The sequence below is a fragment of the Mus pahari genome, chromosome 4 (assembly GCF_900095145.1).
Source record: "Mus pahari chromosome 4, PAHARI_EIJ_v1.1, whole genome shotgun sequence".
Classification (NCBI taxonomy): domain Eukaryota; kingdom Metazoa; phylum Chordata; class Mammalia; order Rodentia; family Muridae; genus Mus; species Mus pahari.
Window position 1 is genome coordinate 33,406,404 of NC_034593.1, and position 14,207 is coordinate 33,420,610.

Sequence of the window (14,207 nt, forward strand, 5' to 3'; positions counted from 1 at the left end):
CATTAAATAGATTATAACTTGGAGTGCGTGCGAAGATCTGTGTTTATACATGTGGAAGCCCACTGCACACATGCAATGCTTTAGAACCTTAACCCACCTTTGTGTCCGTCTTCATCATAAATGACAGGATGTTCTAGTACCAGCGACTGAACCCTCAAGGTATTAGAGCTAAATAATGTGACTTTCAGAGAAAAGCCCCCTATGCTATCTGTTCATATGGAATGGACTAATTTAATAATATGGCAACAAAGGTGTTATTGTAATCAACTTTCAACCTGCTAAATATTTGTGAACTTTATTATACTTTGATTTAGATTACAATTTCTCTAGAGTAGTAGAAGTCAATTTTCTATCAAATATTTCAAATGTCCTTCAAATTGAACAGTAAACGTGTGAATCATTGGCTGACTAGGCCCTTGAGTTAGAAATTTACTTTTGAATCACAAACACATCTATGGTGTCTAACGGCTCATCCATAACATCACCAATAACATAAAAGTCACAGAATCCTATTAAGCATATTTTGTTAGGAACATTTGTGTCATGTAGATTTCTGGTTCTGAATATTGACAGAAACATGGTATGGAAAAGAGTATCAGTGCTTGTAGTTTCAGTTCAAACTAAAGACATGTAAATGAAAGACATGGTGTTATTCTCAAAAAACCAAAACAACAGCAAAAACAAACAAACAAACAAACAAAGCACACCCCAAACAAAAAAGGCCATGGAGATGCTTGAAGACTTCTCTGTGTGTGCATCAAAGAGAGACAGACTACAGACTGGCTTTTCTGGATTGGACTCCTGTGCATAGAGTTGTGTGCTCAGGACCAGAGCGAAGAGGTTGCACATAGGATGAGTTCAGTTCGAGCTGGGATGACTGTTGGTTGTGAGTAAAAGATGGTGGCTGTTCTAAATCATTATAGCCACGGTCTACAGCCTTCAGTGCAACACAAAGCACCCAGAAACCTGTATGAGTAGAGGCTCTGCCTCATGTCCTCTAAGGAGTCTGAACCTGTAGTTTGGATGAGTTTGTCAGGTGCTTTTGGTCCCAAATCATCATGGACTGGCACATCAGTGTAGACAAACACGGAGAAGAAATGCCAGCATGAGAATCAAGACATGTTTGCACATTAGAAGGGGCCATTTAGCAATGTCCATGTCTCTCGGCATTGAATGAATGAAAGCCTGAGGACTCAGGGACTGTGGCCTTGAGGAACAGTACAATTCATAATGGTGGAGAGGATAGAGGCAGGGAGTGTAAAGAAGGCAGGAAAAATGGGCATAAAATGCTGGGATGGCAAGATACAATTTGCAAAACACAAGAAAATCAAGAAAAAGGAAGACCAACGAGTGGATACTTCATTCCTCTTTAGAATAGTGAACAGAATACCCATGGAAGGAGTTACAGAGACAAAGTTTGGTGCTGAGATGAAAGGATGGACCATCCAGAGACTGCCCCACACAGGGATCCATCCCATAATCATCCATCAAACACAGACACTATAGCATATGCCAGCAAGATTTTGCTGAAAGGATCCTGATATAGATGTCTCTTGTGAGGCTATGCAGTGCCTGGCAAATACAGAAGTGGATACTCACAGTCAGCTATTGGATAGAACACAGGGCCCCCAAGGGAGGAGCTAGAGAAAGTACCCAAGGAGCTGAAGGGGTCTGCAACCTGATAGGTGGAACAATATGAACTAACCAGTAACCTCAGAGCTCGTATCTCTAGCTGCATATGTAGCAGAAGATGGCCTAGTCAACCATCATTGGGAAGAGAGGCCCCTAAGCAAACTTTATATGACCCAGAACAGGGGAACGCCAGGGCCAAGAAGTGGGAGTGGGTGGGTAGTGGAGCAGGGCCGGGGGAGGGTATAGGGGACTTTGGGGATAACATTTGAAATGTAAATGAAGAAAATATCTAATAAAAATGTTTTGAAAATGCTGGGGTGGTGAGAGGCTTTAGATCCAAGTATCACTGCTGAGATGGTTGTGAGAAAAAGGGGGACCTCCTACCCTGAAAGGAAGGTGAGTAGGTAAATAGGATGTTTGAGCAGAAAAGAAAAAGGGTTAAGTCAACTCCTTAAGCTTCTCTTGACCTTTGGCACCAGCAAGGGTATGAAAGGGTGTGAGTTTTTAAGACACTAGATGCTAAACTCAGATGGACTGGTAAGACATTACATGAAAAAAAAAAAGTGCAAAGACTATCAAGTTTGAGAAATTCTGCTCTATTTTGCTGCAGAGTATATTCCACTCAGAGTTAATGCCACCAAAAAAAATTTACTGCCACGAAGGAGATGCTCAAAAAGATTAGTTTGCTCTGGGTCATTGAAGATTGAAAGCTGCGCTTTCATACTGGTGTTACTTTACTGTCATCCTCTGGGGATCGTCTTCAGATCATTAATTCTTATGGTGTTAGATGAATAAGCTTCATAAAATAAGCGAGGAAAGGGATTGTGGGTTAGAGTTTATAAAGTTCAATTCTATGATAGAAATAATGGCTTAGAGCAAAAACACAGTTCCTACTTTTCTTAATCCCTATCCCTTTGACAGCCAATGCTGATCCAAGCACCCCAGGCTGGGTCATCAGCCTGGCATATCAAATGACCTCCCAGAGACCACGAAAAGACTCTTGGGACTTCATTGGAAAAAAAATAATGGTCTTTCAATATTGTTTCCTTCCCACTCACTCCTGCTTCATGAGGATGATGGCACTCACTCGGGCTTTGGGATCAACAAGGAGTACGAACAGCTCTACGTTTGGAGTGTGGGAAGTGTGTCTCCTTCAGGGCTCTCTGTTTGTTAACAGACATGGGCAAATTTGACAGAAATCAGTGTTCCCTGGTCAGACCAATGTACTGCATACCAACATCTCTACTTAATTGCACCTCCCTAATCCTGAATGACAGGAAAGGGCCAGCAGTCTATGCACACAAGTGCTGATCATCCTGGGAGTCTGAAATTAGCAGTGAGAAAGGAGTGTGAGGCTGGACATATTCCTTAAGAAAAGGAAGTTTTCTATGCCAGGAAAACTGCCGCATGCACAATGCTGATGACTCTGGAGTTCTATGCAATGTCACCTAGAGAATGTTGTCTGCTCTGTGCCAGGTTCTTCTCCAAAAGATAAAGGCAAAGCACAATCAAGTGAAAGTCTTCTTCCAGTCCCCCCCCCTCTCTCTCTCTGAAGTTCTCTTTGAAAATCTAATTATGACAGAGTGCAGCTCTTGGTATTGTTTTTTTTTTTTTTTTTTTTTTTGGGGGGGGGGGAAACACTTTTAATCTTCACCGTGTGAGGAATTACAAGAACAATAAATTAAGCCATATACTGAACCAAAATTTCCTTTATACAAAGTATTAAAATACAATTGCATTTCTAAATGAAATCATAGGCATACAGCTATAGTCATTAACTAAACTAAGTCAAACGCTATACATTAAAGAGAAACGTCAATGAGGCAAATGTATGAATGAAGATATTTCTGAACTCCCCCATTTCATCGAGCATCAAAAACCACCAGTCTCTTAGTCCTTTTCTTGTACATGATTTTGTATCCACACTCTCTGCATCTGATTGGATCCCTCGACTTTATCTCATTTTCCGTGTGACACTCTCCACAAATATATATCATTGGCTGCTGCTTTGGTGGTTGAACATCTTTCTGAGCGTCCATTGTTAGTGCCTCCACGACTGGAAGAAGCGTCTCTTCTCTGAGCACGCAAAAGCTTCTTCCCAGCTCTTGGTATTGTTAACTTCTGATCTCATCAGCAACTCTGCATTCAAACACAGATCCACAGCAGGTAAGAAAGGCACATAGGAGGCTATGGGAAATCACTCTAGGTAACAGGAAAAGCCAAATTCTCTTAAGGCAGATCCACTGGGCTGTTTGCAGAGTAACTGGGGGGGGGGGTGTGAGCATGCCTAGAGCCAGAGTTAGACAATCATAAAGGGGTGATAGGAGATGATGTCAGAACACAACATGAGAGCAGGGAGCAAGAGAACCAGAAGCCAAGAGTAAGTAGTCAGTCAAAGTAACCATGACATTAGGATTCAGAATTACCATGAGCATCAAAGGAGCCTGCTATTAGTTTGAAATCGGTGTATTTGATCAGTGTAGAAAATTTTGTTCTTGAAGAATCACTGAAAAGTTTCAGTCTCTTTCACACCAGTTGGCAAGATGAAAATTTGAGGAATGTGCTAGAACATAGATGAGATGTTACAATCAACAGCCATTGTGGGTCCTGCTTATTGGGAAAGGCAGCTATGCAGATGGAGTAACACTAGTTCTTAACCAAGCTTAACAGATTGGAAACATGAAAGCTGGCTGGTGGTCAGAACCAGTTGATAAAGAACACTTATTAATTAGACCAGATGGAGACCAATAATAGCAATATTTTAGAAAGAAGCTAAACTTGAGTAGTAGCAGTTAATTAGTATCAGTGCAATGTTCTAATCTTAGATCACTTAAAAAAAAAGTTAACTGCTTAAAATCAAGTGCTTTCTGTGATTTTGCTCCTGGGTTCTTCTTTTGGTAAGTATAACATTCCTATGCCATCAACATTTGTTCAGTTTGTGGTCATTTCACGAAGGGCTGCTTGAGCTTTGAAGATGCTCCTAAAGTTCTGTATTGAGGCAGAGTAAGGAGCAAGAGTCATTTAAATGTCCTGCGAGAGACCAAAGTTCTATGTTACAGGAGATAGAAAATATGGAACATTAAACAAATATTACTGGACAAAAGTGATCTGTCATTTTGAAAACAGAAACAAATGACCTGCATGAACCATATGTATTATATGTTCTCCTGCCTACACCACAGCAGTGTGCAGAGAGGATGATAATTTGTTATCTGGTGAAATTTAAAGCTCTTTATAGCTGTATTGTTCTACCTCTATTGTTCTTCCATGTCCTTCTCTCCCCTTCCCTCCCCTTCCCCCTCCCCTTCTTTTCCCTCCCCTTCCCTAGCCTTTCCTCCCTTTCCCTCCCCTTCACTTTTCCTTCTTTCCCTATTTCCCCATTTCTCTTCCTTCCTTTCTCTTTTCTTCCTTTCCTTTCTCCTCCCTCCCTTCTTTCTTTCCTTCCTTCCTTCCTTCCATTTTTCCTTCCTTTTTTCTATTCTCTGATTGTTCATTCTACATTTTTATGAAGAAAATAGAGTTTGGGAAGGAGAAAGGAAAGACTGCATGAAGTCATGACGTTTGCACTAAAGGTTCTTCAGAGAATATCACATGACAGGATTGGCAGTCAGGCTTCCCTTTGCCTGAGAGAAAGAGCTCTCCCCCAAAGGGAATAAGAGATATCTCACTCTGTAGCCAAACATAAGTGACCATGGCCTAAGAACCTGGATTAAGGTTACCCCTAATGTTATATTGGGATGTAATATCAGTTTGTGTAAATGTTTATAATGCCAGAATAAAAAATTGTCACAAGTTAAGACATGTTCTAATACATCAGTGTAAATATTAGACAGGTTATAGAAAAATGGGGAAATGTGCCTTCAGATGAAGTTCTTGGCCTTTGTATTGGTGGAAGTCGGGGCCCTCTTTCTTCATGATATTACATAGAGAGCTAGGTAAGAAATGGCAACCAAGGATGAGCTAAGCTGAGATTCTGAGACAGTCAGGACATGTCTTGTGGATTCTTCCATGTGCACATTGGGTGGTCAAATGACTGGTAACTGGGTTAACACTATTGCAGGGAAGTGTCCTCCTGTTTATGGGGTTAGGTGAGGGTGTTACACAGCCTTTCTTTAAGTGTGATGTATTCAATAAGTTCTCAGGCTTCTCCTACCCAATATGATTTCAATATGCTTATGTGTTCTGATGGCCCCAATTTATTGTGGTAACATTTATAGAGTGTCACATTTGAGGCAAAGCTAGTCTACATTTTGTGGATGGTGTCAGAGAGTCAGAAAAAGACAATGTTGTTTTTATTCCCACAAAGATTCAGTCACCTTGCCTTATTATTTCTGCTCAAACAAAGCAGAAATATACTTATAAGGTAGACTCTGAGAGGATTAGCATAGCCTGAAATCCCACTTATACAGTTTCCAGGGATTTAGATCAGGGTCCAGTCTTATCTCAACACTATTCAACCTCCACACATTGCTTCAAACTATAGAGCAGTAGGATAGCATTTAGTGCTGTGGATTGAATGAGGTGACCCCCATAGTCTTCTGGTGCTCTCTCTGGATGTTCTAGAGGTGTGTCCTTCCTAGAGAAAGCAGTTCCCTGGAAAGCCTGCTGCTGTGTATTTGTTTCTTCTGAGATTGGAAGGAGAAACATGATTCCAGTAAGCTGTCATTTGATGTCCACACATACCTATAACATGCATACCCCCACATAAGTGTATACACACACACACACTCACACACACACACACACACACACACACACACACACACACACACACACACACACATTGAGACAGAGACAGCAATAGACTGAGAGAAAGATGTTTCTTTAAAACAGAAAGCAATAAAGGGCAACCCTTTGACTAGTCAGCAGAAGATATTTGGGCCAAACCCTAACATCAGCAATACTGTAGATATGGAGGATATTTGAGTTGAATTTAAAATTTGTTTTGAGAAAAGAGCCCCTTTCATAGTTAACTGCAGTCTTTTCTACTTCATGGTCTGGTGAGTCGTTCATACACTTGCTCCCCAATAAAACTAATTCTTGGCTTTGCTTTTACTGTATACAATTTTGATTTACTGAGCTGAATTCTTCCATTCTAAGTAGAAAGCTTTTTGAACAGAACAACTCCCTCTAGCATGTATTTTGTCTAGTAACAGGTGCTTTTATTTCATCAGAGAAGAACAAGGTCTACCCTATAAATTATGCTGTGTCAGCTTCTGTTTTTTTCTGTCTTATGTTATCTTATGCTCTGCTCTGGTAGAGACATGCTGGACATTTGCATATTATTTGCCTTAATAAGATGAAAACATCACAAATTCACTTTTCAGACTGACCAGTGTCAAAGACTTCATGTGGCACCATGAAGGCTTCTTTTCTTTAGGGAGCTTTCAGCTTTATCTAAGACAACCAGTATGGGACTGTGAAAGGCAGCCTGTTTTCTGGTTGAGTTAGTTTTAAACCCTGGAGACCCAGCAGGTGTTCTTTCAAGGGACAGAAGGCCATTTGCCACGATCTCAGACACTAGGATTCTGACACTAGGCCCCAGCTCCATAATTCTGTGTCCATCAGTCATGTAGGCAGTGCCTCAAGCTCTTGATATTCTGTCTGGACTCCACCCCCACAGTTACCTGGCAACATCCAGTTAGGCTTGGCCCACTATAAAAGGGGCTGTTTGCCCCCTCCTCCCTCTCTTACCCTCTTATTCTTACCTTCTTTTTTTTTTTGATTTTTCGAGACAGGGTTTCTCTGTATAGCCCTGGCTGTCCTGGAATTCACTTTGTAGACCAGGCTGGCCTTGAACTCAGAAATCTGCCTGCCTCTGCCTCCCAAGTGCTAAGATTATTCTTACCTTCTTACTCTTACCCTCTTACTCTCTTACTCTCTTACTCTCTTACCCCTGCCTCTCTCTTGCTTTCTTGCTCTCCCTCCACCTTCACTTCCTCCCTCTCTCCACATTTCCATGGCCAGCCTCTACTTCTTTACTTTCTCTCTCTTTCTGCCATTCTACAATAAATGCCTTAAATCCATGGACTGCCTCTTCTCATCAGGATACACCATGCTGGAGCAATAAAACAGGTCTTCCTCTAAAGAGCCACATCTAATCTCCCATGGGAGACCTCTCAGTACTCTCAATCCAAGCTGCTGACCAAACAAACCAAGGACTCTCCTCCCTGTGGGAACCAGCTGGAGCGCTCCCCATTCTTTTCCCTTCTGCCCCAGGCTGGAGTCAGCCCCATGCAGGGCCCCCACTCTGTTCTCAGCTCTTCCACAGCATCCAGTGGTATCTGCAGTGTCCAAGAGTGATAACCTGCTGTCCCTGGACCCTGTGAAGGCCTGGGGAACCCTGAGCCTGACTCTGGCAGTTCCACAGGGACCTCAGACTGAGCCTCCCCATCCCCAGATTGGGGTCCTGAGGCTTTTCACAGCCTAACGCCTATGGCCTATGCCTCTGACATTTGGAAAGTCCAAAATGATTCATATAATGTAGCAGGAAGCATTATTTTTACTTGTTCCTAAATAATACCTCATTTGAAAAATGAAGTTATTAAATAAATAATATACATTGATGTGACGACTCTCCCACTATGAATAATGAAATGACATGTACTTACTTAAAAATAAGGACATTATCATCCTTATGGGTAACTCTGTCCTGTACCCTAGCCTTGTCAATTTCATAGGTGCCTGGAAAACAGTGGACACAACTGCCCAGACATAGCAGTAAAATGACAAAGCTAGTGCTTGACATGCAGAAGGGAAGAAAGATGCTTCTCTGGTTGCTAAAGGATGGAGTACTGTGTCCCCCGTGATATACACTCAGTCAAGGTATCATTGTGCTTTGGGAACAATTATTCAGTAGGGTTACAGTCAAGGAATGTTGCACATATACAAACAGCATACACGTCTTCCTAGTCACAAAGCACCATTCTGCTTTGTGCTCTCTTAGAGTTTGCGTTTTTTCTCTCACCACCTTGCATGCCTTACAGGTTCTCCAATGTCCCCAACATTCCTTTACCTGAGCTCAGTGTTCTCTTTATACTCTCAAAATTACCACAGAGCACACTCTGTAAAAGGCCAGGGTACTTTAGGAGACTTTGGTGTTTGAGTTGTCTTCTCAGATGGTCTCCCGAGTTCAACTGCAGATATGCCACAGGGCCACCAGAATGAATTGGTTTGGTGTTGACCTCAGCTTGACATTGTGATCAGATGTCAGGTGAATGGTCAGAGGGAGATCCAGCCACACATGACCTGTGTTCTGGAGTCAAATGATACTTCATGACAAGAAGTCTTTACTAGATGCTTAAAGAGTTGGGGAAGGCATAGAAGGTGGCTTAAGAGTGAGTGCCAATCATAATTATATTCCCTGGGATGGAAGTTAAAGATGGGTATGAGCAGCTATTACTGGGAATTGAACTTAGGTCCTCTGGAAGAACAGCTAGAACTTAAACACTGTGCCATCTCTCTAGCCTGATGAAAGTTATCTTTAAAAATAGAACACATTGGTATGTCAGCAGGGATATGCAAATCGAAACGACCCTGAGATTCTACCTCACACCGGTCAGAATGGCTAAGATCAAAAACTCAGATGACAGCAGATGCTGGCAAGGATGTGGAGAAAGAGAAACACTCCTTCATTGCTGGTTGGATTGCAAGCTGGTATAACCACTCTAGAAGTCAATCTGGTGGTTCTTCAGAAAATTGAACATAGTATTACATGAGAGCGCAGCTATACCACTCCGGGGCATATACCCAAAAGATGCTCTAACATACATAACAATGACACATGCTCCACTATGTTCATAGCAGCCTTATTAATAATAGCCAGAAGCTGGAAACTACAGAAAATATGGTACATTTACACAATGGAGTATTACTTAGCTATTAAAAATAATGACTTCATGAAATTTACAGGCAAATGGATGGAAATAGAAAACATCATACTGAGTGAGATAACCCAGTCACAAAAGCACACAAATGGTCTCTACTCACAGATAAGTGGATATTAGGCAAAAAGCTTGGAATACCCAAGATGCAGCTCACAGACCATATGAAGCCCAAGAAGAAGGAAGGACAAAGTGTGGATGCATCAGTCCTACTTATAAAGAGAAACAAAATAATCACAGGAAGTAGAGAGTGGGAGGGACTTGGGAGGAAGAGAGGGGGGATGGGGAAAAAGGATGAGAGAATCAGGTATAGGAGGAGATAGGGGAGATGTACAGGGGTCAGGAAATTGAACATAGGTATGTAGCAATGGGGAATGTGGAACTGAGGGTAGCCACCAGAAAGTCCCAGATGCCAGGAAAGCAAGGGGCTCCCAGGACCCAATGGGGATGACATTAGCTGAAATGCCCAGAAAAGGGGAGGGAAAACCTGCTGAGACCATATCCAGAGATTAGGCCCAGCCCCTCTGTTGAGGGATTGGACTACCCCATCTCCAAAATCTTAACCCAGAATTGCCCCTGTCTAAACAAAATTCAGGGACAAAGAGTAGAGCAGAGATTTAAGGAAAGGCCATCCAGAGATGGACCCACCTGGAGAACCATCCCATATGAAAACACCAAACCCAGTCACTATTGCTGATGCCAAGAAGTGCTTGCTGACAGGGGCCTGATAGAGCTGTCTCCTGAGAGGTTCTGCCAGAGTTTGACCAATACAGATGTGGATGCTAGCAGCCAACCATCAGACTGAGCATGGGGACTCCAATGGAAGAGTTAGGTGAAGGACTGAAGGAACTGAAGGGGTTTGCAACACCATAGGAAGAACAACAGTATCAACCAAGCAGAACCCCTCCCTCCAGAGCTTACAGGGACTAAACCACCAACCAAAGAGCACACATGATGGAAACCATGGCTCTAGCTGCATATGTAGCAGAGAATGGCCTTATCTCGCATCCATGTGAAGGCTCAATGCCCCAGTATAACAGAATGCTAGGGTACTTAGATGGGAACGGGTGGGTGGGAGGAGGTGCACCGTCATAGAAGCAGGGGGAGGGAAGATTGGATAAGGAGTTTGCTGAGGGGAAAACAGATACAGGGATAGCATTTGAAATGTAAAGAAATAAAATATCCAATAGAAAGGGGAAAAATAGAACACATTATATAAATATAAGATAAGAACATGGGATAGTTACTACAAAAAAGGCTTCATTCTTTTACTGTGAGTTTACAGTCTCACTGTCTCAATGAAACAGAGTGCTTGAGGGAGTCTAGGAGGATACTGTAAGCACAAGGCCTTGTAGCACAAGCCATTTGCCTCACAGTTTTGACCTAGAAAGTTCAGGGGTCAAATTTCTGGCTGCTTTATATTCTGGTGTGGCAGGGGGTGGAGGGGGGAATCTATGTTTGGGTTCTAGGTTGCTGGTTTTTTATTGTGCCCTGATAGATTGAGACTTCTCATTGTCTGTCTTATGGGGGCATTAGCCTCAACAGTATGGTCACCTTCGTTTGGGTGAGGGCTTTGGCTTCTGTCTTTGTTGAACAGCATTGGTGAGGGAGGTCAAGTGGCATGGGATGCTTGTCACAGCACACTCATTCCTCTTTCAATCAATCCAAATCCGTATAAAATCATAAAGCTAGATCGGCTCTTTATATCAGCAATTCTCCACCTGTGGATCACAGCACCTTTTCAAGTCATATATCAGATATCCCAGGTATCAGATATTTATATTATGATTCATAACAGTGGCATATTATGGTTATGATGAAGCAACAATTTTATGGCTGAGAGTCACAAAAACATGAGGAATTTATTAAAGTGTTCCAGCCTTAGGAAGGTTGCGAACTAGTGAATATCATAAGAATTATGGCATTCTCCTATCATAAAATTTTGCAGAACAATGTGTTACTAAAGCAACTGAGACAATTTATGAAAAGTCTTAGCTTGGCTCATGGTTCTAGATGCCCCAATCCAAAACTGAAGGGGAGGCTGTACTTTGTGGTGGAGATGTGTTATGGGATAAGTCAGTTACTTCAACTCAGGAAGCAGGAGTCCTGTGAGGAAGCTCACAGTCCTCAGAAAGCTGTTTCCTTCATGACTTAAGGAGTGGCCACTAGTCTTAACCTCCCAAATATCTCATTGCCACTCAAGAGTTGCTGCCTTAGAGATTAGTTATACAACATATTGGCTTTTGGGGAGTACGTATCCCAACTAAAAAAGACAATAAAGCAAAAAAAAAAAAAAAAAAGAAAAAGAAAAAATATAATTTAATCATTGCATTTGTGGCAGTTTTCATAATTTATATTGATTTAATCAAGGTCTCAAAGACTGGTGTTCTTTCAATACAGGAAAAACTCGAAAGGACCAAGCTCTTTGCAGGATGTGTGATTTCACAGGCTTGAAGAAGTACAGAATGGAGTGTAGCCTCTCCCTCTTGTTATGACCTAGAGCAGGAACAGAACAAGGGATACTTCATCAAGCAGAACTAAGTGGGGAGAGAAAATCAAAGTGCAAACACGGGTTGAGAGAACTGGAAGACAAAAGTGAGATTGGAAGAGGATACGTGGGAAACATTTATCTGGTGAAGGATCACCGTGAAGTCTACAGAGAATGGAGATCCAGAGCAAAATGGAGAAATGAACAACTGCTTTAAAAATGCGCCCAAAGGCTAAACAGACCACACTAAAGATGTGCAGATGTAAAGCATGAAAACTCAAAGCTGAAGTGGATCATATGCATGATGGCTTGCACAGCCTCCTCCCCATGTTCACATGAGGAAACTCTCATTCCTACTGTGACCTTATTTGAAAATGGGATCTTTCCATAATTGTTTCTGTCTGAGAGAATTATAGGGTTGGAGATGGAGAGGAGAGGAGCCTGAGGAAAAAAGGTCCAGCAACAGGCCCAAAGTGGGATGCAGCTCAAAGGGAGGTCCCAAGGCCTGACACTATTACAGAGGTTATGGAGTGCTCACAAAACGGGACCTAGCATGACTGCCCTCCAAAAGACCCAACAAGCAGCTGAAAGAGTCAGATGCAGATATTTTCACCAAACCAATGGAAAGAAGCAGCTGAGCCCTGTTGTTGAATTAGGGAAGGCTGAAAGAAGCTGAAAAGGGTGATCCTGTAGAAGAACCAGCAGTCTCAATTAATCTGGACCTCTAAAATTTCTCAAACACTGGATCACCAAACAGACAGTATAAACAAACTGATATGAGTCCCCCAACACACATACAGTAGAGGACTTCCAGGTCTGTGTTCATTCAGAGATGATGCACCTAACTTTCAAGAGACTAGAGGCCCCAGGGAGTTTAGAGGTCAGGTGGGATAGGGTGTGGGGACAGCCATGTTAAGACAGGTGAGTGGGGAGGAGGTATGGGGTATGTAACAGAGGGTGGATGTGGGGGGAGTAAAAGATGGAGTGTAAAAAATAAATTAATTTAAAAAATGAAAAAGAAAATGGGGTCTTTATAACTGAGGTCTTTAAGAAGAGAATTGAACTCAAATGATTGTAGGCCCAAGATGAATAACACTGGTGTCTTTAAAATGAAAGAGATGCCAGGGATAGTAACTCAGATGCAAGGGTACCATGTAAGAGCACAGACACACAGCAACAGTCTGCCTGTGAGGACCAGAGTCCTGGGCAGAGAACAACTTCACTACTTCCTTGATCTAGCAGTTGAGCCCCTGTGACTGTAAGAAAATATTGGTTTATTTTTTATCATTCCCTCACTTTGCATATTGCAGAACGCCAGCTTCAGCAGACTAATGCAATATGTCATTTGGAAAATGGAAATTAAAGTGAGATGCCAGGGTGCATGTATTAGAATGGCTAGAGCCTGATCCGCTGATGGAAGCAAGTGTGAGGGGTCTTGGGGGAACAGAGGCTCCCATACTTTGATGGTGGGAATGTGGACCAGTTTAGCCCTACACGAAGACACAGACATTTCTAAAATATAAGTGGAGGTCAAACCATAAACCCAGAACCCATCCCCCTTTGATTTGAAGATTTAATTACTTAAAAAGAAATATTATTAGGTTTAAAATGATGGGAAACTGGACAATAAATCATTTCCATTGTTCCAAACATAAATATCATCTTAAAACAAACATTTCAACCTTATTATTTTGATCATATATATGACTCATATTTTTATGGATTACTTAAAAAGTAGTTAATTTTTAAAATTAGTATGCAACATAATGGTTAACTGCTTATCAAATGCTGTCCACATGAATAGTTTTGTCTATAAACATTTGTCTGCATCAATTGTGTAGGGTTTATTTATTCCTTTTTAATTTCTGAAGATTATAAGTGCTTTATAATTTGTTCTTTGATTCTCCAAATTACCTTTATTTATATGCATGTTAAATTCTGTACAGGGAATGGTGTGCCTTGAGAAGCTATGGTCTCTGATAGTGGGAGAAAGCATCTTAGACGGGATCAGGCATACCAATGGGGTAGCCAAGGGATCTGGCCCTTGGTCACTATCTCAGTACCATGTGACAGTCACCATAGCAACAAGTACTCTGCATTTCTCATGCTCCCATGCACTATGGAAAAAATACAATGTCAAATTTTGAAAAGCAACCCAAAGTCCGTGTAGTGATTCTCGAATCTGTCCAGCTGGGTGAATTCCA

The 14,207-nt window shown here is 41.8% G+C and overlaps 1 pseudogene; it reads right to left on the reverse strand.

The window, feature by feature from the left end:
* Positions 1-3,421: 3,421 nt before the first annotated feature.
* On the reverse strand, positions 3,422-3,725 carry LOC110321003 (annotated as a pseudogene).
* Positions 3,726-14,207: the final 10,482 nt, after the last annotated feature.